Below are 27,695 nucleotides of genomic sequence, written 5' to 3'. Positions count from 1 at the left end.
TCTTCTCTTCTAAAGACAATTAAACATTTTAGAACCACAGAATTTTTTCTACTAAAAAAGCTTACACAGGAATCCAAAATGTAAGACAGATGATACCTTGCTTTGTTTACAGAGGTGAGGGCCTGGCCCAGTGGCATAGTGTTTAAGTTCGTGTGCTCTGCTTCAGAGGCCCCGGGGTTCACAGGCTCAGATCCTGAGTGCAGATCTACACATAGTTCATCAAGCCATGCTGTGGTGGCATCCCACATACAAAACTGGAGGACGATTGGCGCAGATGTTAGCTCAGCAATAATCTTCCTCACGCAAGAAGAGGAAGATTGGCAACAGATTTGAGCTCAGGACCAATCTTCCTCGCCAAAACAATAAATAAATAAAATAAAGAAGTGAGATGCGTATGAGGGGCTGAGGGGGAGTTTGGAGGGGAAGTAGAGCCCCACAACCCTATTGCCTCTTTCAGCGCCCCTCAGTGGGCTCCCCAAGTCCCTATGACAATTGAAAACCCCTGAAATGTAAGAGCTTTTCACTGTCTTCTGTTCAATGAAGAATAAGACATAGCACCTTAAGTAACAGCTTCTAAAAAGTATAAGGTCTTTGAGAAAATAAAATTGTGTTAACAATTAAGTAGACCATATCATCAAGAAAAGTAATACACAAAATTTACCTTTTATTTTTCTTTCTTTGAATTTTCAATTAGTTTGTTCTATTCAATCATTTCTTCTTTCAGCTGATTCAGCAAACATAGATAGCACTTATTATGCTCTAGGCCTTGGGCCAAGTACTTAGGAAACAGAGCCAAGTAAGAGACAGTCTTGCCACCGAGAATCTTCCACAGAAACATGTCTATAATGTGGGTACTAGGGGTGGGCTCGAGGTCAGAAGAGGGTGTTCTGGGAGCATGGAGTAGGGGAATGCAAATCAGGGGAGGCTTCCTGAAGAAGGTGGTGCTTGGACAAGGATTTGAAGGATAAGGAGGAAATAGCTGATTGGGGTAGGAGGGCTCCATTCTAAATAGCAAGGGCCAAGACGGGGAGGTAGAGAAGACACAGTGTATTTGGGGAGCTTGTGAATGGTGGGGAATATTGAAGCCCACACGGTTCAGTATTGAATACAACACTGAATATAACAAGTAAGCATTGATACTTCACTGAATAGATTAATTAATGATAGGAGGTTAAAGAATTAAGCTAGAGAGTATCCTGACCCAGTTTTCTCCTTATAAAGGGGTGAACAATAATAGCACCTATCCTCCAATTGTTCTGGGAGAACGTTGGCCAAGTACTCTTTTGTATAACCTCTCTTAGGTAATAAGAAATACAAATTAAAACTTCCAGGTGATGCTATTTTTCATTTATCAAAGAAGTTTATGTAGACAAGGAGATAAGTAAAAAGGACTTTATACATTACTGGTGTGGATATAAATTGTACAATCTCTGTGGAAGTTAATCTGGCAATATATTTCTGATTTGTGAAATCATACAAACGCTTTGACTGAGCAATTCCTCTTAGGAATTAATCCTGCTGATAGACTCGGATATGTGATAAATGACATAGGTCTCAGCCTGTTACATGGGTAATATTTTGATATTGCTTAATATTGTTTTGAATTGAAACTACAAAGATACAAGAATACCATTTGATTGATTTTTGTCTCTTGGTCTCCTGAATCTTACAACTCACTCCTTATGTTAAAAGATGCAAATTAGTCCCAGCACCCAGAACAAGGAAATGGTGGGGCTTCAATGAGCCAATCCATGTGAAAATGTCTAGCATGGTACCTACCACATATGTCAGGCTCAGTAAAGGATATTACTGTTAGCTATTAGATATTGGCTACTGCTATCAGGATCCACTTAGTGATTTTAAGTGGAAAGTGATTCAACAAGATCTGGGCTTTAGAATAATCACTTGGGCAGAAGTAGAAGGATAAGGTAGAGAGAGGTGACACAGGTGTTAAGGAAATTAATGAGAAGTCTATTAAAATTGTCTGGATAAGAAACTACGGGCCTGAGCTAAAGCATCAGGGATTGAGAGAAGACAACAGATTGAAAGACGTTAAAGATAAAAATTCTTCAATATGTGGACTTGACTGAATGGAAGAGAAAGTAAATATGAGAGGTATTTATATATCCTGTAAGTATTTTGTAGGCATCTTTAACATTAAGGAAAAACATGGGGAACGTTGGATAAAATTGAGTCAAGTCAATGGAGGGACATCTTTGCCAGCACTTTTTTGCTTTGGCAGGATTTTTTAGTTCAATTTCTACTCAGACTCTTTCCAGCCACCATGAAACAGACACCCACACCCATGCCTGCACATGCACTCACACATGCACTCACACATGCACTCACCTGCACTACTCACTCACTCATGGAGTATATTCTCTTCTTTGAGCTAGGCAGACCCTATTGTCCTAACACCTCAGGATCAGCATCCTTGACAAGAAATGTCATCTCCTCTCCCCTCATATCAGCAGTGGCAGGGAGCTCTCCGCCTCCAAGGGGCAATGCACTCTTGACATTCAGCCATCAGTCCTAAATCCATATACCCAGTGATTCCTAAAGGTATGTCCTGCCAATATCACCACAGACTCTTAAGCAATACTTTTCATCTTGAGTCTTCTCTGTTCGTAGTATACTTCCTATAACAGACATCAGCTATATCCATTCACGGTGAGAAGAACAATTTTATAACATTTGAAAAAATGTAAAACATGTGACTCTTAATGTGGTCATCCAAACTACCCACTCTCAAAACCATGCCAGATAGTCAGAAAATTGTATTCATGACTTTATGAGGGGAAAAGAGACTGATTCATATTTATTTCTATTCCCAATCATGATTTTAAACGCTATTCTCAGAAGATGTTGCCTTGATTGCTTTCTACCTCTTAAATTTCCATATGCCTCCTCAGGCAATTTTCCGGTCTTTAACTGGCTCCAGATAGAGTATTTGTGACAAGAAGGCAATGCTGGTCTCCCACCCAACCTTCCCTGGGGACCCTTAAATAAGCTTTTTAACCCATAAACATTTGCATTCAAAATGAAAAACCTCCCTGAGCTAAGTCATGTCAGGAAAAGTACGGCTCACAGAAAAGTACAGAGGCTGCAACCAGACTGGGCCTCAAGAGGGCAATGCACTCTAGGGTCTTTCGTAAATACTTGCTGGTTGGCTGCCTTTTGGCCTGTTTCCAGTGCTGAGGGGCTGCTGTCATCTCTGAGCACAGAAACAAGAGGAGAAAACAAATCATCTAGAACCCTGAGCGGCAGGGCTGGCCTCCCAGGCATATAGAACAGCATTTGGCTATGCAATCTGATTAGAGGAGGGCTATTCAGAAGACAATTGCCCCCAGACAACATTCTCATCATTGTGGTCCTGAGACCTTTCACCACCAGAAATTTCTATTTCTTAGGTTACAGATCTAGGCTCTAGGAGTCTTCTGTCATAATGCAAAATCCCCACAAGAGTCACATTTTAGGCTACAGAGACTCCTGAGTGCTGTAAAATGGGGGCTAATCAGGTTGCTTTCTAACGTGACTGCTGTGTATCTGAAGTAGGACACAGCAGAGCCCGTCATGTCAGAAGCAGCTGAAGGTGAAGGCTGGACCGCAAGCTATTACCCAGAAGGTGCAAACCAGTTTGAGACCCCAGAAGAAGCAGGGAATATACTGTCCCAAGAGTTGTCACCTGCTTCATCATATTGCATCGACAGTATAGTTATGCCAAATGTACCTATTAGCAAATACATCTCACATATCAATGCTTATATTTAATTAGGAGAAGCTGTTACATTCATGTCTCCCATTACTTTTCCTAGTATAGTAGGGTAGCATTTTAATTTTCTAGATTAAGATGTTGTGGTGGGAGAAATCAAATATTTTTTAAAAAATCATCTAATGTCATATAGTTTAGGAATAGTGTTTATAAAGAAATAGTCACAGGGAAAAACAACATCTATACTCTGCTGCTCCAATCTTATCCCTGATATGTATATATATACAAATGTTTTTTTTCTGGAAAAAACACTCAAGGCAGCCTTCAAGTGAAAGGAAGCCACAAAGAGTACATGCAGACAGAGAGAACTAGGTGTTGGCAGCCACATACTAATTTTGTCCTGGTAAAGGTGGATCTACTCAATTAGAGGCAGGCCTTGGAATGACTACAGTGGTCCTCACCACTGAGATATTTTCTCCCTCACCAAGTAAAGCTGTAAGGAATTGCCTCCTCACATATTAACCAAAGATCAGGCCTTGAATCATTTCCATTTCTCTTGGCTACCATGCTAGTCTGGCCAACCAACACACTGTGTCTGGACATTGCAATGCAATACTGTTTACTGATAGCCACGTTGCCTTCTTCTCCTCTTTCAATCAGTCAAAGTGAACTTCCTAAGCCTACTATTCTCTGGCTTAAACTCCCTTAAAAGGTCCCCATAATTCTAAGAATAAGATCTCATCTCTCTATAGTGGCCTGCAGTGGCCTTCCTGGAATCTCTAGTGTCTCTCAGGCCACTCTGCCGTTGCCCACAGCATTCCAGACACTTTGGTCTCCTTTCTTTCCTCAAATATGCCAAGCTCATTTCTTCCTCAGAGCCTGCTGAGGGAGATACAAGTCCATCTTCCTTCTTTTCTCTTGCTCAAGTTCTCAGCCACAATCAGGTCTCATCTCCTCAGAACTAACGCTGACTCCTCTGAAGTGGTTTGCACCATCCCCACCCCTCCACCCCCCTTATTCTCTATCAGGACACCCTGGTCTTTTCATTCAAATACCTATCAAAATTGTAAGTAGATATCCGTCTACTTGTTTCTTGTTTAATTTGTACCTCTTGTTTAATTTGACCTAGACTGTATTTCCTTGAGGACAGGGATTCTCGTCTAATGAATATACTTCTGCTTAGCCAGCGTTTATCATGAGCTTGGCATATCTTAGTTATTCGTCTTGGTACATGAACGAATCAACTCTGATTTTCTAAACAGCTATTCTTCATCGTGTTTGGTCAGGATACAAAGGGTTAAGAAAAAACCAGCATAGGGTACTGCCCTCCAGAGACAAAGCAAAGAGTAGAGACGCTTAGGATTATTTTTCCCAAATTTTGCATGCTATAGTCAGTTTAAGACAGATTCTTATTAGCTTAGATCCCACACCCAAGCACAGTAATTTATATTCTGCTCCTTTGTTCTGAGTTTTGATCTGTGACAGTTTTAGATAAAGGAAAAAGAAATTAAGAGAATAGAAGAAGCTTGATGAGAGAATAAAAAATCATCTCCCTTACCAGTCAGCAGTTCATAGATACCTTTAAAATGTATGGTTTTTGAAAGTTTTGCATTTAAAAAGGACAAACAATACATGTTAATGTCTAAATAAGTTTGATTTATTTCCTAAGTGTATATATGCCAATATTTTGTGATTTGATGTTTCTATGATGTCTTGTTTTGTAGAGAAGTGCATTTTCCTGTATCAGATTTGTATAAAGTGGAGAATACCTGCAACCACAAACAAATAAGACTTGGGGTCTTAGTGAAGCAGGTTTGGCCCTGGCTCTCACCTGCCACCTGACAACTGTGGGATCTTGAGCAAGTCAGTTTCTGACATCCGTGCAGAGTTTCAGGTTCCTGGGCCAGCAAAGGGGAGAGTTCCCATCTACCTCACAGAATTATCGTGACGTTTAGGTCTATGATAATGTAAAACATCCAGACCAATATCTGGTGTATAGTGAGTGCTTAATAAGAGGTAATTCCATTTAAATCTAAATCTCTTTCTGCTTTCCAGGAGATTTTAATTGGTCCCACTGCTAAAAATCACCTCTGTCTCTCAGTAAATCCAAGCCATGTATTTGGGTTCCTTTGAGTTTCTATATTCTTAATTGGATAATTCAGCCCAAGGTTTATTATAAAAGTCTGGATTCTACAACCAAATTACAGACAATCAACAACTACAAGAAAACAATTAATGGCCGCCCATGGCGTCAATGATACAACTGTCGTCTTGCTTTCTCTGCTTTCTCAGACATCAGATTTCCCCTCTGAGATGTCTGCAAGTACTCAGAATGCTCTGAATAGTTCCCTTTCTTTACTGAATGGATCCATGTGGATGTTCACCAATGAGATTCTTCAATGAGGTATTTTGTCTACCAGATAAGCAGGAGGGAAAAGGACCCCTTTTATCATCGGTGGGGGTTTTGAATAAAAGGAGAGTTCAGTGACATGCTGTGTCACTTTAGAGCATACATTCTCAACAGGCACCCAGGGGTGAAAAAAATCCTAGCTACTACAATGATTTCTGGTCCCGCAAAGGGCCACAGTACATAAAAAATATACACGGTGTATTATTGTATTAAAATTTTATGGGAGGGGGCAATTAGGAAAAATATGTTTAAAAAAGTCCTTGGGGTGTAATAATATTGAAAAAGATTGTGAAACATTGCCTTAGAGGAAAATCCTGTTCTTTTGGGTGTCTCCTTTTCTTAAAGCATATGCCTGTAGAGCATAGCTACTTACAGAGTGGGAAGACATCAAAGACCTCTTGGTTGGCTCCTCTCTCATTTTAAGTCACGGCAAGAGCAGACTTTGAGTCACGCTGACCGTATGTTTGAATCCTGGGTCTGCCAATGGCTACCTGTGTGACCTTGGACGTGTTATTTAATGTCTTTGTACAAAGATACTATCATTGTACCAACTTTGCAAGGCTAAGGGAGGGATTAGAGGTAACAATGCCCCATGCTTGGCAAAGATTAGGCATGCAGTAAATAGTTTCCATTGTTATTTTCATGACTGTTATGGCCAGGGGTGATGAGATGGCTAGGAATCAGCAGCTCAGAGTCCTGTAGGGAAAGCAGCCTTGGGCAATGCTAGATGGGAAAAGGTGATAAGAACCTTGGCTTGCCTTGTCTCCTAGATATTTTTCCCTGTGATTTAATCTTAGCAAACTTTGACAGCTTTAGGCCATGGAATTACTTTGTTACTCACAAATAATTATGTTTTACCATTCTTTCCTCTGAGCCTATAACCTTGCCCTTGTGCTAGTTTTATAATTGTGGTGTTGCTGTATACTGCATGAGCAAATTATTTGAAGTGCTCATTCCTACCCAAGGCTGTAGCAAAATACGATTTCAGCCCCGGAAAGGCCTTCATAGCAAATGAGGCGGGGCCCACTGCTGGCACTGCACAGTAGTCAAGCAAGGATTGGAGCAGCACCTCTGTCCCAGATTTCTTCCACAGAATGATTTATAGAGGACACGCACAGCATAGCAAAGAGATATATTTCATGCTTAAAAGGTTAATTCTTGATTTGATTTGTTTTAGAAGTCCTGGAGATTCAGAGGAGGACAAGAAAGACAAAGAGAGAAATTACAGGGCTCGTGTTCTGCAAAGAGAATGATGGGAAGAGATAAAGAAATGCATGAAAAGAATTATTTGGTGTTTCTGTAAATGTATCTGTTTAATTTTCTCATAATCCTCCTCCAACACTGCTTCGCTTTTGCACGGCTTTCCTGGGGACTGGGTATCCTTTCTTTCCCTTGTCATTTCTCCTTAATTTCTCTCAAAATTCATCCATTTGCACAAATATACCTTATTGAAGGGTGAAAAAAGAGGAGGACAGAAACAGAAGTCAGGAAAAGTGAACTTTTTATATGTAACATAAGGAAGATATCCCATAATTATAGCCAAATACAGTTCAAATGCTTTCTTTTAAGTCTCAATTAAGGTTGATGAGTACAAATTTCTTTCAGAAAGATGTGTGCACAAATGCTTTTGGTGAATTTCAGGATGCATTGTTCAAGCTACTTAAAGTGATAACAGACTTAAAAAAAAAATAGAACACGCTGTTACAATCACCACTAATATTTTATTTATGTGTTTACTTCCTTGTGTTGGGACTAACAGCACCACTGGATATTTTGATTTCAGAAACAGCACTTTTTTCCCCCTAAAAGGCCAGAGGTTAGGCTATAGATTTCACAGAAATATGGCAATAACCTAACATTTCTACAGAATTTTTCAACCCCCTGGCTGTCAAATATATTTCTCAACAAGTGCATTTCTGCCTTCATGAATCCAGCTGAAGATAGTAGGATAGGCATTCATACTTTCTTAAAGTAGAGAAAGAAGAAGAATTTCTTACCTAATTGAAACTGTTGGAGAAATTAATTTTAGAAGCCTAGTAGAATTTCCTGGCTTGGAGTTAAGTCAAGATATTGGAGCACATTTCTTCCATCACCATAAGTTTTAGAAAAAAGATGACTGGGACATAGCAAAGATGGTTCATTCTAAGAAGCCCCTGCAGAATCATCTGAGCTCTTTTCTTAAGGGTTGTTTCAAGGGTGGCTCTATCCTTCAAACTCCTAATGCAGACTCCCTTTATATCCTGTGATGGACTACACTCTGGTCAGATGGTAGATTTTGAAGTCTTTATAGACTAAAAAGCTTTCTTATTTTGCCTTTCTCTCTCTCTCTCCCCATCTATTGAATTCTCATTGCAAATACTCTCACTGGACTAATAAGTTTAGACTTCTCAAAGAAATAATTTAAGGAAGAAAAAGCCTTTCTGTTGGGGAGTTTCATGATGACAGGCTGACCAATACTCTGTAGGTTATTATTGATAAACAGGTCAGCCTCACACACCTATACTCCACCTTTTTACCAAGCTTAAGTCTAAATTCTGCTTATGCCACTTGCTAGCCTTAGGCCATGGGTAATCATTTCACTGTACTGGCTCTTAGATTTTTCTTCTATAAAACAATAATCATGAGACTACTTCCCTCCTATGGTTGTGAGGATTAAATGAGATAATATGTGTAGTATGCTTAACACAGGCCTGGTGCATAGTATATTTCATTATCATTATTGTTTATTATATTAATATTAATATTTATTTATAAATTATTTTTATTATTAGCATAAATTTACGGACCCCCTTGCTCTTGTTCCCACAATACTGTCTTGCATACAATTCTAAGGAACTTTAGGAGATACCTAGGATTCACTTACCAATGTTGTTGAAGTAACAGTCATTTAAAACCTACCATGAACGCTGCTACAGAGACATCAAGAAAAATTAGATGCTTTGAACTATGTGTGAGCCAGCAACTTAAGTTGAATATGGTGTCTTAAGCTGTTCCTCCTCCACCACACTTCTTCCACGTGCCTGCTCATTTTTCAGAGTAGGAAATGTCATCATTTCTCCCATATCCCAGGTTACAGTTCTTAGAATAATCACCCAGTCTTTCGCCATTGAACCTGAATGGTTCACTGAGTTATCGTCAAAGTCCTGCCAACTCCTTCTCCATACCATTTCTTTCTGGTTACTCCCTTCTCTAGCCCCACTGTGGTGGTCTTTGTTCAGCTCATGAGAGGATTTCTTTAAAGGTTATGCAGTGCTTTTGTATACCTTGACAATTCATTGAGTCTACCCCCTCGGCACAGAGATGAAGATGAACTATATCCATCCCAACTTAGATCTGGATATGGGAGTCTCAACCTCAGCTTAAACAGGAAGCAAGTCAAAGAAAGGGACAATTTCCAGCTGCTACTCACATCCATCAAATACTAGAGCATTATGGCTTTGAAATTGCCTCAATCCCAAAACTTATCCTGAGTGCCTCTCATCACAGCTGAAAACCAAGCTCCTTCACAAGACATTTGAGGGTATTTAAAGATTACCTCTCCATAGTTCTCTACCTACAATTCTTGCCACTGCCTCAAGTATAACATTGCTTTCGTCACACAAAACTGTTTGCCTTGGACCTAGCATGCTCCCTCACACCTCCATGAATTTGTATATCCTGCTGTCTAGAAAGACTCCTTTTCCTGAATTTGCCTCACGAGTTCATTCTTTGAGATTCTATTCAGGTGTCTCCACCTCTGGGAAAACCTTTCCGCCCTCCTCAGACGTAGTCAGCGTCCCTTCTTCTCTGCCTTTGAAACACTTGAATTTCCATCTATTGTAACATAGAGTTCATTATCTTATTGTTTATATGTCTCCCCTGAAAGGCTAAGAGTTAACAGCAAGGTTCAAAGTTTTATAACTTTTCATTATATTCATTACATGATGTTCAGTGTTTATTGAAAAAAAGAATGAAAGAGGGAATGGAACAAGGAATGAACCTCCCCTCACAGGATTCCCTGAAGATTCCGCTCTCTCTCTCTCTTTTTTTTTTTTTTAAAGATTGGCACCTAGGCTAACGACTGTTGCCAATCTTCCTTTTTTATCTTTTAAGGATTGGCACCTGAGCTAACAACTGTTGCCAATCTTTTTTTTTTCTGCTTTATTTCCCAAACTGCCCCCCCATCCCCCCCCCCCCCCCCCGTACATAGTTGTATATCTTAGTTGCAGGTCCTTCTAGTTGTGGGATGTGGGACACCGCCTCAACGTGGCCTGACGAGTAGTGCCATATCTGCACCCAGGATCAGAACCCTGGGCCGCCGCAGCGGAGCGCCCGAACTTAACCACTCAGCCATGGGGCCGGCCCCGATTCGGCTCTCTTGATGTTGCTACCGTCTCCACCAATCCCTCTGACTTGGAGTACATTTATGACTGGCCCACACACATATAGACCAAGGTAATGAGTTCCTACATCAACTAGTGTGACTGCCTTACTGCTTAACAATTGGGAAAGACAATGGAACAAGATGAATGGTCAAAGCACAGGACTGAGAAGGACCTTCAGAAGGATTCAGTTCAACCTTCTGCTTCCCAGCAGGACAAACAAGAAGAAAGTTCCAGCATCTCTCAGCCTTATAAGTAGCACTCATGTTGACTTAAAGCCTTTTGTTTTCCTGCCTTGGGGAGATGTGATGAAGAACAAATCCAATGCCTCCACTAGCTGATGGTGTTTAATCTCATTTTAAAGAAAGCAGATAAAGTATTTGTTGCAGTAAATGGAAAAATACAGCGAGAATTAAGCTTGAAAAGTGAAGAAATTGGCTGAAGTGATTCAAACTGAATGGCAACTGATCTCTCTGCTTGTGACGTGTGTCTGGAACCTGATGAGGAAAAAAAAGCAGGTCTGAAAACACTTTGCTCGGCTATTAAACACTTGCGGCATTTTTCTCCTTCCTCTCATTACGGCAGTAAATTACAGCAAGGTGGGAGCCCATTCTCAACCTCCCAGAACTGGCTTCCTGCTACCACCCCAGTCACAGCCACCCCAATTAGTCACCAGCTGAATGGCTACACAACCACACATTTAGATTAAAAAGCAGTTTTCATCTCAAGAGTAATTCACAGCAAGAACTGTTCCTCCCCTCACCCCAGGACCTTTCAGAATGCCATTGCTACACAGAGAATAACACAGGATGGTACCTGCTCTTGGCATTCATCTTATTCTGGATGTCAGGGCAAAATTTGGAGGAAGGTGAGGTCAGGGGTGGGGTGGCAATGTTCTTTCCAATTTTCAATCTCACTCTAGGTTTTCAAGCAGTGCATACAGGCGTTGCAACATTGTGTTTTGTGGATGCAGGAGGAATTCAGTAGATGGAGAGAGCACAGAAGAGGAATGCTGAACAGGAAAGTGAATCTTTAAAAGTGTGTTTGAATGGTACCCATCCAAGAATAGAGGCATAAATGACTATATACAATGCAAGATGGAAGGAAACAGAGTCAGAAAAACAGGGTGTGAGTTCCGCTTTCCAACTTTCTAAATATATGACCTTGAGAAAGTCATTTAACTTCTCTGATGCTCAATATATATACAATTTCCCATATATACAATGAAAAAAATTATACCTCTTCCTCATAGGGTTACCATGAGGATTAAATGAGAATATACACAATAATAGTACATTTAAACTATAAAGAGCTGTGAAAGTGTCAAGAATTTTCATGATCCTTCAATACAATGCCTCACTACCTACTACTATTTGGGCTGTTAGAGTTGGAGAGACCTCAGAAACTGTCTAGCAACACATACCAATGCATGGCCCCTTCTTTACCACAGATGAGCACCGGATATCAGCCTCTGTGCAGACCCTGCCACTGATGGGTAATTCACCGCCTTATGAAGTAGCACTTCCATTATTAGACACTTTGACTATAGAAAAGTGGCTCAATGTAATTTAATTTATTAAGAAATGCTTTCATTTTCTTACACTGACTATATACCAGGAAAGGACTCTACTAAGCAGTTTACAAATAGGTTCTAATGCAGTTCTCTCAACAATCCTAATAGAGTGTATCATTTCCACCATTTTACATAAGAGGAAACTGAGGTTTGGAGACTTAAAATCATTCACCTGAGATCACACATTAGTGAGTGTTAGGAGATGATCTGGGTAAGCTTTTGGATTGTTACAAGCTCAAAGGAAGAATAATGCTGTTGCTCTGGGGGTCTGATGAGATGTTAGGAGTATGAAGTTGTTCCTTTCTTGTCGCTGTCTCGCTCTTTTCAGTGTGAACTCAGGAAAATGTGCCTGTAATTCTCTTTCTCCCCTTATAAAGTGAGAAAAATAATACTTTCTGGGAGCCACAGGGGGATGCCTGAACAAATTAATGAGTTAATATTTGTAAAGAGCATTGTGACTCTTTAATAAAAGCATGTCCTAGCTGAGAACCAAGTATTCCATTACCTGAGTGGGTAGGCAGATAGCTCAATAGTAACACGATAGCCTGGTTTTCAGTTTGGTTTTAATAATAGCATTGTGTTAGGTTAACAGAGAACAGAGCACCCACAGGAACAAAATCAAAACAATTAGTTAACATAGATCTTAGGAAAACTGAAATAATAGAACCGCAGGATGCTCTCTGCGATTTGTGTTGTTCATGGGCTCTGTTGATGCTTAAACCTGTCAACACCTCGAGTTATACACTAACCAGGGAGTTGGTAGAGGAACACATGTAAACACATGTGCTGCTTGACCTTTCATACGATAGACAAAATGCTTCTATCCTGCTCTGGCTCCCCAGCTTCCTACTGCTCTTTGAAGATGTCATGAGGCCAGCCCATTACAGTCATACAGCCAGCAACCTAAAAAAAGTACAGATAACTGGGACACAATCTATATTCAATAAGAAGGCTTACATTTGATATCATACTGAGATTAGACTATCTTCTGACTTTTAACATCTGGGTGGAAAGAAGTCATTGTATCATTTCTTTCCCACCTGCTATAGCCTTAAAAATTAAAACTCTTGACTATTTCAACAATGACAAAAAATATATTAAGGGGGATTGTCTCATACGTAGTTCACCATGGTTCCTGATATTTTTCTGTTCAATTATCCCTAAAATTAAGTATATAAAATTCATTCTAAGGCTATGTCTTCCTTGCTTCAGAAAAACTTGGAATGAATGAATTATCTATTTGTATAAGACACTACCAAAGTCATTCACGTTTCAAATTGAGGTCTGACTCTACTCTTCTGGTTTTTCTTCAAAATCCCTGACATATTCAAGGCATTAAAAGCATAATGTGATAATACTAAGAAGAAGAATCATTATCATCATTACATCATCAAGTAACAGTAGTAAAAGGAATAGTTATAGTAATAAGGTTTGAGATAAAGGGAAAATGGAGATATTGAAGTAAGAATAGGTAAAATGTGGAAAATACCTTGTCTTCTGGTACCTCTTTAATTTTATGCCTCTTTCTCAATATTTTTTAGAGTCCTGGACATTAAAAATTTGAAGAAATATGAAATAGAACAAAATCAGAAATGAAATAAAAATTCTTAAAAGGCACTAGGAAGTAACATGTTCTTTCAAACTAGAAGCAAGAAGCTTGTTAAGCATCTCGTGTATGCTTAACCAACTTAACCACTAGGCCATGGGGCCAGACCCCATTACCAATTTTTTTGAGGTCGGAAGTCATGTCCTATTTTCTCCTTCCTACATCAGAGCATAGTCCAGACATTTTATATAGTAGGTACCAATTAAAAAAATTATAAACCTTAATATTGATATATCCCTCTAAAGTTATAAAGCATTTTTATCTACAAATTTATTTAATCCTCTAGCAGCCCTACAAAGTAGACAATACTTTACATATTTTACCTTTGAGGAAACTTCGGTTCCCAAAAGTCTTGATCTGCTTACAGTACCTCCACTGACCAATGGAACTACTGGGATTTTACTCTAGATTTTAATTTTTGTTAGATGGATGGATGGATAAAACAAGACACTTTGTTAGGGCCAAATCTATTACTATTCAAAGGCAATTTTCTGTTATATGAAGGAAGGAAAACACAGAAAGATGAGATAATCCCTAACATCTATCACTTGAAGAGAGTCTAGTCTTGAAACTAATAGCTTGAAGGCTAAGCTAAAGAAGCCAGAGGAAGTAATGTAGACCATCAAAATCTACAAACAAAATCTTTTTATTATTGTCTTTTTTTCCAATGGCTTAACAGACTTTAGCAAGAACAATGGCATCTAAAATTAAATAATTTGATACAAATGATCCTTAAAAGAGATTAGCCCTTCACTTGGCCTCTAAGATTCATTGTGAATTTCTAAGAGTAATAAATATATTAATCTCAACGTCAGCTTGTTAGTCTTTCTAAATTTTAGCATGTACTACAGTACAATTTGCAAGGAAAATACATTGAATCTCATTCCTCATTATAAATTTGAATTTCTCTTGTATTATTTTCCCAAAGTGATCAGAAGGGTGAGGTTCACCCAAATTTTTCCAATCTTAACTAAATCCTTTCGGGATACATCCACCAAGTGTTATTCTATAATTGGAGGCCCCCAAAAGGCAGAATGTTTAGAGGCAAACTACCTTTTTAGGGTAAACCAGACTGCAAATGTTGTTATTTAATAAAAATGATAATCCCTACCATCAGCTGTGCAGTGTCTAAGCTGATGCTTTGGTATTAGTAAATTACCTATTTTATCCAAAATAAACTACACATATTGGATATGTTATGTCAAAAACCAGAAAAAATGACATTGGTTCATCTTTCAATAAATGAAATATACCATTGAGCCCATTAAAGTATATACATTTTCCAAAACCTGTATTAGATCCTATGGTGTGTAAAAGAGCATAAGATATTGTACAATACTTCAAAGAGAGAGTTTTGAGAGGAAAATATAGTCTACCTGGCTCAACAAAGGTTAATGCTGACCATCCTCACCCTGGCTTTCAAGATATCAATGCTATAGTTCATCACCTAATGATTAACGATCCCCTCAGCAGCAATTGAAAACTTACTACTCCTCATTCTGTGAATTTCCAGTCACTCTGCATTCCAGCCATTTTCTCGTCATCTGAACACCTGTACGTCTTCATATGGAAGTTGAAGGCCAGCCATTTTAACCTCTCTTATATAAATTTCACAAGGCTTGCTCCTGGTTAGCCACCATGATTCCCCTAAGCTCCCCACACTCACCGTCTGCCCTAATCAGTCTTAGACCTTTACAACTCCCTGTGTTTATTATCCTATCCATTTTCCTACGTTGTTTTTCTATCCAGAAGGCCATTTCCCATCCATGCTCTACCAACCCTTCAGGTGTAACTGAGGCTTACCTTTCTCTATTAGAAAAAAAAAATTGTGCCAAATTATTTTTGTTTTTTTAAACCTTTTTCCCCTTCTTTAAACTCTTGTTGGAATTTAAGTCAATATCACATTGTTTAGAACACTTTTTCTTTAATTGCTTAAAGATGTTAGCAATTTGCTTCTTCAATCAGGTTGGCATTTGTAGTGGAGAATAATAGAACAAGAACACTACTTGGTCACTCGAAAAGGTGCAAGGCTGATGTGGTGGTATCAGAGGTGAAGTCGTGCCTTGTGATAGGACGATCCAGGAAAGTTGAGTTGTATGTGCTGACACCTGTATGATGCCTTAATATCCATTTAAAATGTGGAATGGGCGGGGCTGGCCCCGTGGCTGAGTGATTAAGTTCCCGCGCTACGCTACAGGCGGCCCAATGTTTCGTTTGTTCCAATCCTGGGCTCGGACATGGCACTGCTCATCAAACCATGCTGAGGCAGCGTCCCACATGCCACAACCAGAAGGACCCACAATGAAGAATATACAACTATGTACTGGGGGGGGCTTTGGAGAGAAAAAGGAAAAATAAATAAATAAATAAATAAATAAAATGTGGAATGGGCATGGACTAAACTTATACAGGACTTCAAATTCTAACCCCAACCTACAGAATCAGTGCAAACCTAGTCAGGAAAATAGAATCCATGGCAGATAATTCATTAGAGGGAATTAAATCCAGGGAAGAGATTACAACGATGATGAAAGAGCTGAAAACAAAACAGAGGATGATAAAGTAAACCAGGGATTATCAATAGCAGAAGGCACTGCCATCTCTAGAATCCAAGGGAGCAGGAGTTGCTACTATGGTCTGGGAGTCAGGCCACTCAATGGGAACTGAAATCACAGCAGAGGATGCCCTGTGAGAGTCTGGACTGTGGAAGAGATGCAGAAGCACAGAGAGATGGAAAGAAAAAGCCTGGTTCCTTTGTTCTCACTGCTAATGTCCCACCAGTGCATCCCACTGGCTAAATTTAGCAGAAGCTAGTTGGCAACCGAACCAGGAAAATGTTTGTAGGGTCAAGTACCAGTGATAGAGAGCATAGTAGGGAGAAGTGTGGGGAATGAATCTGAGACAAAACAAGCAATTTATTGATATACCATATCTCTGTCGTCTATCTATCTACCTACCTATCTATCTACCTATGTATCTATCTATTATTGTAAATAAATATATACACATATACACACTATACACTTTGAAATACAGTCAGGGTGTAGTCTTCAAAGTACTCTAACATCTTAAATTGCAAAACTTTGGTGAATGTCACTATTAAATTCAAATAACAAACTCTACAAAATACTTTTATGTGTGTATGCATAATTCTTTATAACCCAGAAAGGTTTTTATAGCCATTTTCTTTGAAAGAATAAATTCCAAGTTTGAAGTATCATAACAAAACTCTACCTCCACACATTACTCAATTAGGAACTCTGGAAAGAAAAGGTTGTGTTCCATGTTTATTATTTGCTGCATGGCCTCTCCCCCAGTGGTCATCTCATCCATACTGACAGCTAGCATGTTTCTATGCTAACCCTTATTCTTGGTCCTAAATCATATTCTGCTATTTTACCAACTCACTTCTTCAAACAAACTCTCCTTCAGGAACATTCTGCCTTCACTTTCCAATGTAAAAGGAAAGGCAACTGAACTTCATTAAATGCATCCCCTCTTGTACTTTACCCCTGGTGCGGTGTTTGATTCTGTGTACCCTGGACTGTAAATGGGAGTGATTGTGTCATTTCTGGCATATTCACCATTTCCTGGCACAATCTAAAGACTAATAATAATGTTATTTAGAAAAATAACAGCACTTCTGATAAAACTGCTCAAAAAAATCTATGAACCTTTAGCGAACTCTATTATTTAATATTTTCCTGCTATTATGTACTGCAACATGGAAACAATATTGAAAACATTCTCATTTAGAGACCTTGTTTCTTCTGGAAAAGCTTGTTCTAAAGGAAAATTCACATCTCATGTTCCCTCATTGAGTCACCGCCTACTGATCAGCCTTTGCATATCACTCAAGTATTGCCTACCACACAGTTCACCCAAGAGTTCTGACAAGGTTTGGGCCATTAAATTGCAATAGATGACAGTAAACGTAGCTCTTGAGACAAATGAAAAAAGCAATACCTGTTATTACCAAATACAGTTTTCAGTTATCATTGCAGAATGAAATACTAAAAAAGCCAAGTGATACAGGACTGTTAGGAGAAGCAATCTAAGTATAAATTAGAGGCCTCAGAAGAGAATTAAAGATGGTAAGTCTGACCTCTGTAGTAAAATTTCTGGTCAGAAGTACAAATATGCAGCAGTTAGCTAGGAATAAAACAATGAGCTATAGCCTAAGCCATATTACATAAGGTACAGCATCTCAAATTTCTCCAGCTTCAGCTTTATTCTTTGACGATGACTTCAGACACAATTCTACATAAAATGAATTTTTAAAAAATATTTACATATGCTTGGTGATTGTTAAAACAGGAACATGGCATATATTATGAATTTCATTTGTTAACTAATTCTAAGGAATTATTATAATACCTATTTAATTGAAGTTAATGCTTAAAAAGATTCCCCTACTGGATCTGAACAAAAGCTGTTTTTCAAATACTTCAGCATTCAAAGATGAACATAGTGAGCGTTTATATAGCTATTATAAGCCAGGCATATTTCTATATATTTAGATATATTAATGTTTTTTATTTTCAAAACTGAATTTTTCATCCCCATTTTGTAGATGAAGAAACTGAAGCACAAAGATATTAAGGAACTTGTCCAAAATTACACTGCTGGATAGAAACAGGATAGAAACTGCTGGTGGTGAAACAGGCTCAATTGCAGGCCGGTCAATTTCAGAGCTTCTGCTCTTCACCACCACTGCCTTGGGTTAGATATTGGTAAGGTTCAGGTGTTCTGCTCTAGGGCACATGGTCAAATAGTCTGGGGACTAGGGAGGAATGAGTAAGGTGTGGCTTGCTGGAATAAGAAGTCAAGAGAATGAAAAGAAGTCTTAAGACAATGAAACAACATTTCTTTAGGGTAAACTACATACAAAAAACTTAGCTTAAAACTGGATATACAAAGATGAATGAATTTTCCCTTAAGTTTACAATCTCTTTTTCAGTGAATTTATAAACCAGAGGAGGAATTTATTTTCTAGTGGGGACAATTAACTCATTGTCAAATGTGTATTGCTAGCCACCTGTGAGGAGTGCTGTAGTATATGAAAATGAGGAGAATATCATGAAATCAAAATTCTTACAATCTTAAGACCATATACCTCAAAAATACCTAATTAATCATGGAGACTTGAAAAATTTTTTTAATAGACAATTGTATCTCCTAACAATCTCTTTTGATAACTCATTGGGTTCCCCAAATGCTCCTTTCGTCTTCTAGGTCTTGCTCATGGGTTTTTCCATCTAGTGTTATTCAAAATACCTTCTTCAAATTCCTATCTATCCTCCGATCCTGGCTCACAAGTAATCACTTCATAAAGTTTTCTCTTATTTTTCAGTCCAAAATACTATTTTCCTCTTGCACTTACAACACTTTTCTTATTCATTGTTTTATATATTAATGTATCCTACATTCTATTATTTTTATATATAGACCCTGCTTATCTCCACCACTCTATTAAGGGCTACTTGGGAACAACATCTTTATTTTGTTCATCTATCTATTCTTAAGAGTATTTAGAATAGCTTCTGATAATAAAGAGATGTTTATTAAGTGATAGTTGAACTGGACATTCCTGATAAAATATGATCTACAACAAAGTTTATTTTTAATGTGCAATTTCACCAGTAAATGTAAAGAGGAATAATAATTATATTTGTTTATTTAACAACTTGAAATAATGTTAACTATTGACCATTTTAGCTATTCTACTTCCTATTTGTGAATATACACTATAACAGACAAGTAGTGATACATTGCATTCTTTTCTCAAGGCATCTTATGTTTAGGAATTACCTAACTTCTATGGTTTTAGATTTGCCACTCAAGACTGTATTATTGTAGAGTTTTGCATTTGTTTATAAAATTAGATGCAAAAATATGCTAATGTATCATTAAGACTGAGATTATAATTACACGGGAGTCAGAAACCCTCAGTTAAAGTTCCCAAAGCAACCATAATTCTTTTCGTTGAAAATATCAATGAAAATATATATTTTTTCAATTTGTTCTCCTGTGGCGTTAAAAGCCTAAACAGAAAGAAAACTGGAGGTAATACTTGAGACACAGGGAATAAAGTGAAAAAACTAAACGTGGAGAAATTTCACTATCTTCAATAGTTAAAAACTTTTTAAGAAAGAAAACAAATTATGCAGTTGACGAAAAGCCCATTTGAATGCAAAATATCTTAAAGTTTCAATAATGCAAGGTGTTAATAACTGAGGAAAGAATTTCTAAGATATATAATTTGGGTCCTGCCTGAGACCCTCCAGCTATAGAGTTGCTGTAGTAATGCTACTAAAGAAAATTAATGTTTGTAATTAGACCAAAGCTTTAATACCATCAATCCCACTACAGCTATTTATTTTCAAATTGTTAAGGATCCGTGGCTATTTTCAGGACTCAGTGATTTACGGTTGTATTGTCTCTATTTCAGACCCACCATTTTGGCAATCCAGAAATTATGCAGTTAATTCCATTTAAAATTCTGTTTTGATTGGATCCAGTCTCAATAAACACAGACATACACACACAATGTGTTTGCGGTTCTGTACTTAGAAACACTGCAGGGTATGCTTTAGTTTGCTTAGGTTGTGAGACGTAAGAGAAGAAAAACAGAACTTATTAAAAATCTCCATTGGAAAAAAAAAACCCTACAAATTACAAATCTCCATTCTTCACTTCTTATGATTTTTTATGATATTTCAATAATAGCCACAGTTTTAGTCCTTGATATTTATTCAAGCAAATGTTTTCTTTCTATCTATCTATCTATCATCGAATCTTATGAGAACAGAATAAAAGTAATAAATAGGAGGCTAACAGAAAGGATAATTTAACTTAAGAATTAAAAACAAAAACAAAAGGCAAAATATTTTCTAAAGTGTGCCTCCCACGTTTGTGCCAGACCATGACAATCTAAAGAATTCCTGACCAATCAACATGCATCCAAGACATTATTCTGATAAATAAAAATCACAATGACAACAGAGCTGTGTAACTTTGGTACAGAGAAATGAACCATATTGCTCCACTGTCGAATTTGGATACCACCATTTTGCATGGCTAAGTGTTAGGAGGAGTGTCATTTGGTTTCTGAGACCTCATCAAGATCTGCCAGACAACACTCAGTGAGAAATTCAAGAGAGTGGATAGTAAACACATATATGTAAACAAATGTAGTGCTTGTATAACAGTCTCCAAGTGACCATTTGGCTTATACAAGGATTATATTATCAGACTTCTAGACTCTTCCTTAAGTAAATGAAAGCTCTGAACTCTGTGCAATTAAGTCTCTAGATAAGAAAAAATAGACAAAGGGAAGCAGTTGCCTGAAGACGGACAGTAGGGAAGCCATAATAGAATACTTACTTGCCTCATATACATGACTTTTTCCAAGACAATAGCGTTAAAAGCAGGAACAGAGACTTACCTAAGGAGAGAATGAAAAAAACAATAGGTTACTACTGGAGAATTTTTAAAATTTCTTAGGAGAAGCACAGCATACGCTGACAGGCAGAGTTGGGTCTACACACATAGAGAAAGTGTCTAAATCCACTAAGCGCTCCCACTACAACATTGTATTCCCTAAATCCCTTTAAATGCTCCTTATCTTCCTCTCCCTGGCCCGCTTTCACCTATTCACCCTCTCTTCACCCCAGTCTTTGCAGGCATCTCCTTCTCAGGCTTGTTTAGCCCCACTAATACTTAAATGTCTTTCAAAAATGAGTAATTTCATCCGAAAATGAAGAATCGGGAAATTTAGACTAGCTTCCAGACTTTACATCTTAACTAGAGTTCCACCTTGAACAAGACAAACTATCTGTGAACTGAAGGTGATTAAATAATTGAATTTGTCTGCTTCTAGCTTCAGAATTCTAAGTTGTTGAGAGAAGGCAACTGGAGTGACCGAAAGAAGTAATTCTAAATAAAATTTCAGATTTAATAACTTTCAGTTAGGATTAAATTTGGGGGGAGAGGCTCTTCTCATGCCGCTCACTTGATATTAGTCTCTGTCTAAGATTTGCTGTTCCATGCATGGGCAAAGCTGATTTGGCTGCCAAAGATCTGGGCTTATAAAAGGCTTATAGAAGGCTATAAATTGGGATTTACACAACTGCAATATCATCTGTGAAAGATAGAAGAGTGGGATTGGACGTAAAAGACGGGATTGTGGGAATGAACTGAGGTGACTTGTAAAATGGATCTAGTTGTCCCAAGTTCACTTCAAAACATTTAAGATCAAAGGCCAGTATTGCTCAGGACACTTGTTAGATGGAATACCTACCAGCACATATAGGAAATTTGTGTGCCTGCAAGGACATGTAAGCAGGCAAAGTATGGTGCCATGAGCAAGGAAAGGGCTGGCTCTCGCAGGCAGGTGCTGTAGTGTTTGCAAAGTACCTAGTGCCACCTCCATTTCCTTAGGAACCAGCTTGGAAAATTCTCCAGGTGCACAACCTTAACGTTTCTCCTGCTGGAAGCTGAAGTGTTCATTTTATGCATTGACTAATTTATGAGTTTAGTGAGAAATTCTTTGTAAAATAAATTCTAGAAAAGAGAGAGAACCTGAAAATGAATTCCCTCTGCACAACGTGTGTGTATGGTCCCATTAGCAGTCGCACAGTGGGCAATCGATTAGGGAGGGAAAAATGGCTTTTTTTATGGTAATGGATTTTGAGCCTCCTGGTGATAATTTATTTACTAGAAATTTTGCAGAGCTAGCTAGCACGCTGATGAAAAACCTCTGAACATGTTCATTTAAAAAGAGGAAAAAAGTGGCTTGACTTATTTTTGAGAAATATTGTTATTAAATCATTGGAAACATATTGATAAAATATGCCTGAAAGCTACAGTCCTGTAATTTATAATACAAATTACATTGCTATTGACAAATGGCAATTTAATCCTGCAATTAACTTTAACAATTTGAATTTCTCTGTTGCATTTCTTTAGAAAAACCTTGAAAGATATTCAGTAATGCTGTGCTAGGCTAGTCAGCAGTGCTGGCTTTCTTTAAAAGCAGTCCCATCCCCTTTGTATTTCTTGGTATAGAGTTATCCTATCCATCTTCAGACCAAAGTGTAAAACCAGAGTCTTTTCACTTTGATTTCCAACTTCTCAAGAATCCAGAGATAAAAGGGACTCCTCTACCTCAAATTTCCTTGATACAGGAAGAGAGAATGTCAGCTTAGCCTAGTTCAAAGAATGTAAACTTCAGAATCAGAACGACCTGTGTTTCTATTGCACTTCCATCACTTACTGGCTCTGTGGCACTGGGTAAATAGTTTCTTCAGTGAACCTCAGTTCTTTTATTTGTAAAATGGAGAAAAATAATGCCTATTTTGGAAAAGATGTGGAAAAAAATGAGATAATCTACATATGCCATATGCCTAACCTATACTTCACATCCATTCAGCCCATGATCTACATTCCCCTTCAAACAATGAGACATTCCAGCTGCCGGCATCTTTTTCCATTTTCCACTGAGGGGATACCTCTTTTTTTCACTCTACTCAGAATGTGGGAGTGAGGTGCTCATAAGCAGGGGCAATTCAAGATCCATTTCTTCATATCCATATGCCTAATCTACTCCCTGACGTGGGAAGCACATGGATACTGGGCACCAAGAAGAAAGGAGTTAGGGATAGTTATTCATAAAGGTGCTTTTCTGGATGGTCTTGTTAATATCTGCCTATGAAACTGTTCTAGCAATAGAACTAAGGAGGGACAAAAGCCTCCTGACTTTGGAGATCCAGGGATTTTGTGCAAATTAATATATGAGACAATCAAAAATATAATGAAGGACAAAAAGAGATACATAAAATATACTAAAGAGATAAAACAAGCACAAACATATATGTAGCTAGCTATGTGGTCTCAAAATACATAAACCATCACCTGACTGCACTAACGAGAAACACAAAAATCAAATATTTATTTGGTGATCTAAAATGATACTGCCCAGAAACCAACAGAATAAGCAGATGTATGATTTAAGTATCTTGACTTAATAGACAAATATGGAACTTTACCTCCTATAACCAACGAATACATATTCTTTTCAAGTTCATATAGAACATTCATAAAAATTGATTATATATTAACCAAAGAAAGTATAAATAAATTCCAAAGATTCATTATCATTCAGACTACATTCTCCGACAAAAATACAACAAAATCAGGAATTATTCATAATATGAGAGCTAAGATAACATAATTTGTCTGGAAAAGACAAAAATACCTATTTCTAAACAATTCTTTACCTAAAGAGAAAATCTCAAGGCGAGTTAGAAAATACTTAAGGGGCGTTTAAAATAGTACATTTGAAAATGTGTGGGCACAGATAACTTGTAAAAGAGAGAGGAATTTGTAGCTTTAAGTGCTTTTATCTGAAAACAAAAAATATTGGAAAATAAATGAGCTAGACATTTAAACTCAAGAATTTAGTAAATACAAAAATATAGAAATTAAGAAAATAAAGATAAGATCAGAAATTATTGAAAAGATAAAGAGATACAATTAATAAAAACAAAAAGATGATTTTCTAAGAAAATTAATAAAATTGAGAAACTTTTCACAAGTAGGAATAAAAATATAGAGAGAAAATGCCACTGATGGAAAGTAAGAAAGAGACAAAACAGAGAATGAAGAAAATAATAAAATATCTATAAAGGATTATTATATGATAATAAATTTCCAAATCTAAACATAAAGTATAATTTAGAAAGGTAGAAAGTTTCTAAATCAGAGCAAGAACAAATAGAAAACTTAAATAGATAAATAATTATATAACCTGGTTATCAAAGATTTTTCCCTAAAAAAACTCCTTAAGTCTAAGTGATTTGACAGACGAATCTTGCCAAAATCCCAAGGAATAAATAATTTTAAAATTTGACAAATTATTTTACAAAATGGAAAAAATGGCCACGTGGCTTATTCAAATTCAAAGAACCAAATTAAAACAATACAATAAATGGAAATTATAGATCCATTTCAATTTTGAACATACACAAAATTCTAAATACAATTAACTAATTAAATTCATGACTATATTAAAAAATATTTATTCTGATTAGAAAATATATATTCTTTCAAATTAAGCATGATTTAACATCAGAAGAGGTAGGAACATAAATCAACACATTAATGGGCAAAGGAAAATAATCACACAATTATCTCTTGTAATCTATGGATCGAAATTTAGAAAACTGGGAATAGAGAACATCCTTAGTATGAAAAATATTGTATTCCAAAAACTCACAAAAACTTTATGCTGAATACAGAAAACTTTAAAAAGTAGTAAGATCATAAGACCTTTATAGAGTTAATTTCAAAAATCAAAAAACAGAAAATAACAACTGAATAAATGAAGAGATATATTAAGCTCAAAGAGAGTACAAATTTCTATTATAAAGATATTTTTTCCTAACTTTGTTCTATAATTTAAATGAAATCCCAAGAAAAGTTCCAACACGATCTTTTGCAGAACCTAGCAAAGATTCATAAACGTACACATACAGAGTAAAAATTAGATAAATAAGGCAGATTTTTGACAAAGAAGAGCAAGGAGGGACATTTTCCCATCAGATAATGAAAAGCAGCAGAAAGACAGTACCATTCTGGTGAAGAACAAAGAGATATACCTCTTCAACAGTTCATAAGTATGGGAATTTTGAAGTATTACAAAGGTGGCACTATATATCAACGGGAAAAGGACTCACTTTTAGTAGATGACATTGAGAAAACTGGCTCACAATTAGGGGAAAAAAACTCCTAGATCCCTTCCCCATATCATGTTGAAAATGGACTCAAAATAAGTTAAATTTAGGGTAAAAATCTAAACCTAAATGAAGAAAATGGAGGGGAATATTTCTGTGTCTTAAGGATGGACAAAGACTTCCTAAACAAGATCCAAAAAGCAAAATAAGATAAAAAATGAATGGTTTTGAGTACAACAAATTTTTTCTTTTAAACTTGCTTAACAATGAGTACCAGTGGCACAATTAACGGATAAAAGATTAGGAGAAGATAATTTTTCTATATAAAATGACACGTGATTAATATTTTTGTTATCCAAGGAATTCTTTAAAATCAACAAAAAGAAAGATAAGGAACCCATAAGACAAATGGATGAGGGATGAAGCCTAAACAGTTAAAAGCCACATGATGACATACTCAAACTCTATCATAATGAGAAAAATGAAAAGTGAAACTTTGAGCCATCAGTTAACACTTATGAGAGTGGCAAAATTTAAATTGGGACAATTCCAAGTGTCAGACAGGAAGGGGGAAATAGGAAATCTCAAGCACTGCTGATGGGAATATAAACTAGTACAGTGTAATGGAGAGCAACTTGGCAGTACTTAGGGAAATTGATTAAACATACAGCCTCTGACACAGCAACTCCTGGACCTACATCTGGAGAAACTTTTTCACGGATCTAGGAGGGGATCTGAACAAGAATGTTCATCTCAGAACTGTTTATGTTACTGCAAAATTGAAGATTATCTATTCGTCAATACGAGAACAGATAATAAAAATGTGTTAGTCATCCAGTAGAATACTATACAGTTTTTAGAAGAAATAAATTATGTGTAAATATATTGGAATGAATAGATCCTGAAAACTGTACTTAAGGAAAAAATAAGAAACAGAAACTTTTAGTACAATATCATTTCTGCAACATGACCCACAAAACTAGCATTATCTATTATATAAAGATAGATACAAATTTAAGAATACAGACCTAACATATTAGCATGGATGATTACGTCTGGCTGGAATAAAAGAAATGAATGAGGGAAAAAATAAGTAAAAGAGAGGCCATGCACACTTCAAGGTTGAAAGCGGGCCACAACATGAGATATATGATTAACTCAATATTCTGTTTCCATGGTTAAGGAAGTGTTAAAGAAAAACCAAAATGGAGGCCACGGTTTGAATATACTCCTAGACCAAACACTTATACTCAAGTAACTAAAACTTATAACTGCCCTAATTTCCCCAAAATGCTGACTCTGACCTTCAATAAAACTTCAGCTTTCTTCACGTTAGGGTGACCTTACAGCTTCCTAGCCAATCAGCTACAAACAAGTAAGTTTTTAGTGAAAAGGAATGAAAGTTTCTAGTAACTAATCAAATAAAAAAACAAACAAACAATGTCCTTACTCATTCATGCTTTATAAACTGAGCCGTAACTACTGAGAGCCAAGCTTCTTAATGACTTTTGGTTGGAAGTCTCCCTGTTCTTGAATAGTTTGTTTCTCTCTAATAAAATATTCACATCAAGCAAAGATCTCTGAATTTTCTTTTGAAAGAAGAAAGGAAATAACAGGAGGAAGAGAGAAAGGGAGGAAGGGAAGGTGGAAGAAGGAAAAAAATTGAATAAATATTTGCTAGTTATGTAAAAAAAGCTCAAATATGATTAGACAAGTATAAATATTTTGTATATGGTGTGCTGGTTAAAGATAAGGCCCATGCTTGGCTCGACAAATCCAAGATTTCTAACTAGTGTTACCATGGTCAGATGACAGGGTCCTTGAGTTTCTGGAATTGAAGATGACCCGTCTCTAAATCCGGGAACCTCAGTGTGTGATCTAGAATATACTTTCACATGTTTGGTGAGTTACGCTTCTCAAGCTTGGTGAGGAGTCAGAGACACAGCCAGGTCTCTTCACAGCTTCATTGGAAGCAGGTGTTATGAAGCATCCTAAACTAGTAAATCTCAAGAGCCCTCTAAGTTCATCTATTTTAATGATTCCCATTCCTGGCTTTGCCGCAGAATTATCTGAGACGAGTTTTTAAACTACTATGTCAAAACCCTAGAGGATGTCTATTGAGAGAAAGAGTTTCCAGCAACAGGGACTGTGAATTTGTCTCTTGGTAAGCCCTTGGGGTGAGTCCCATGTGGCCAGACTGGCACCAGTAGGAGGACTCGGGTCTTCTACTCAGTGCAAAGCATCCTCCCAGTAGCTCTCCAATTCCTTCTAGAGCTATTCAAGCAACACTCCCAGAAT

This window comes from Equus przewalskii, chromosome 18 (genome assembly GCF_037783145.1).
Source record: "Equus przewalskii isolate Varuska chromosome 18, EquPr2, whole genome shotgun sequence".
In the NCBI taxonomy this organism is placed as follows: Eukaryota; Metazoa; Chordata; class Mammalia; order Perissodactyla; family Equidae; genus Equus; species Equus przewalskii.
This window is presented reverse-complemented; position numbering follows the sequence as displayed.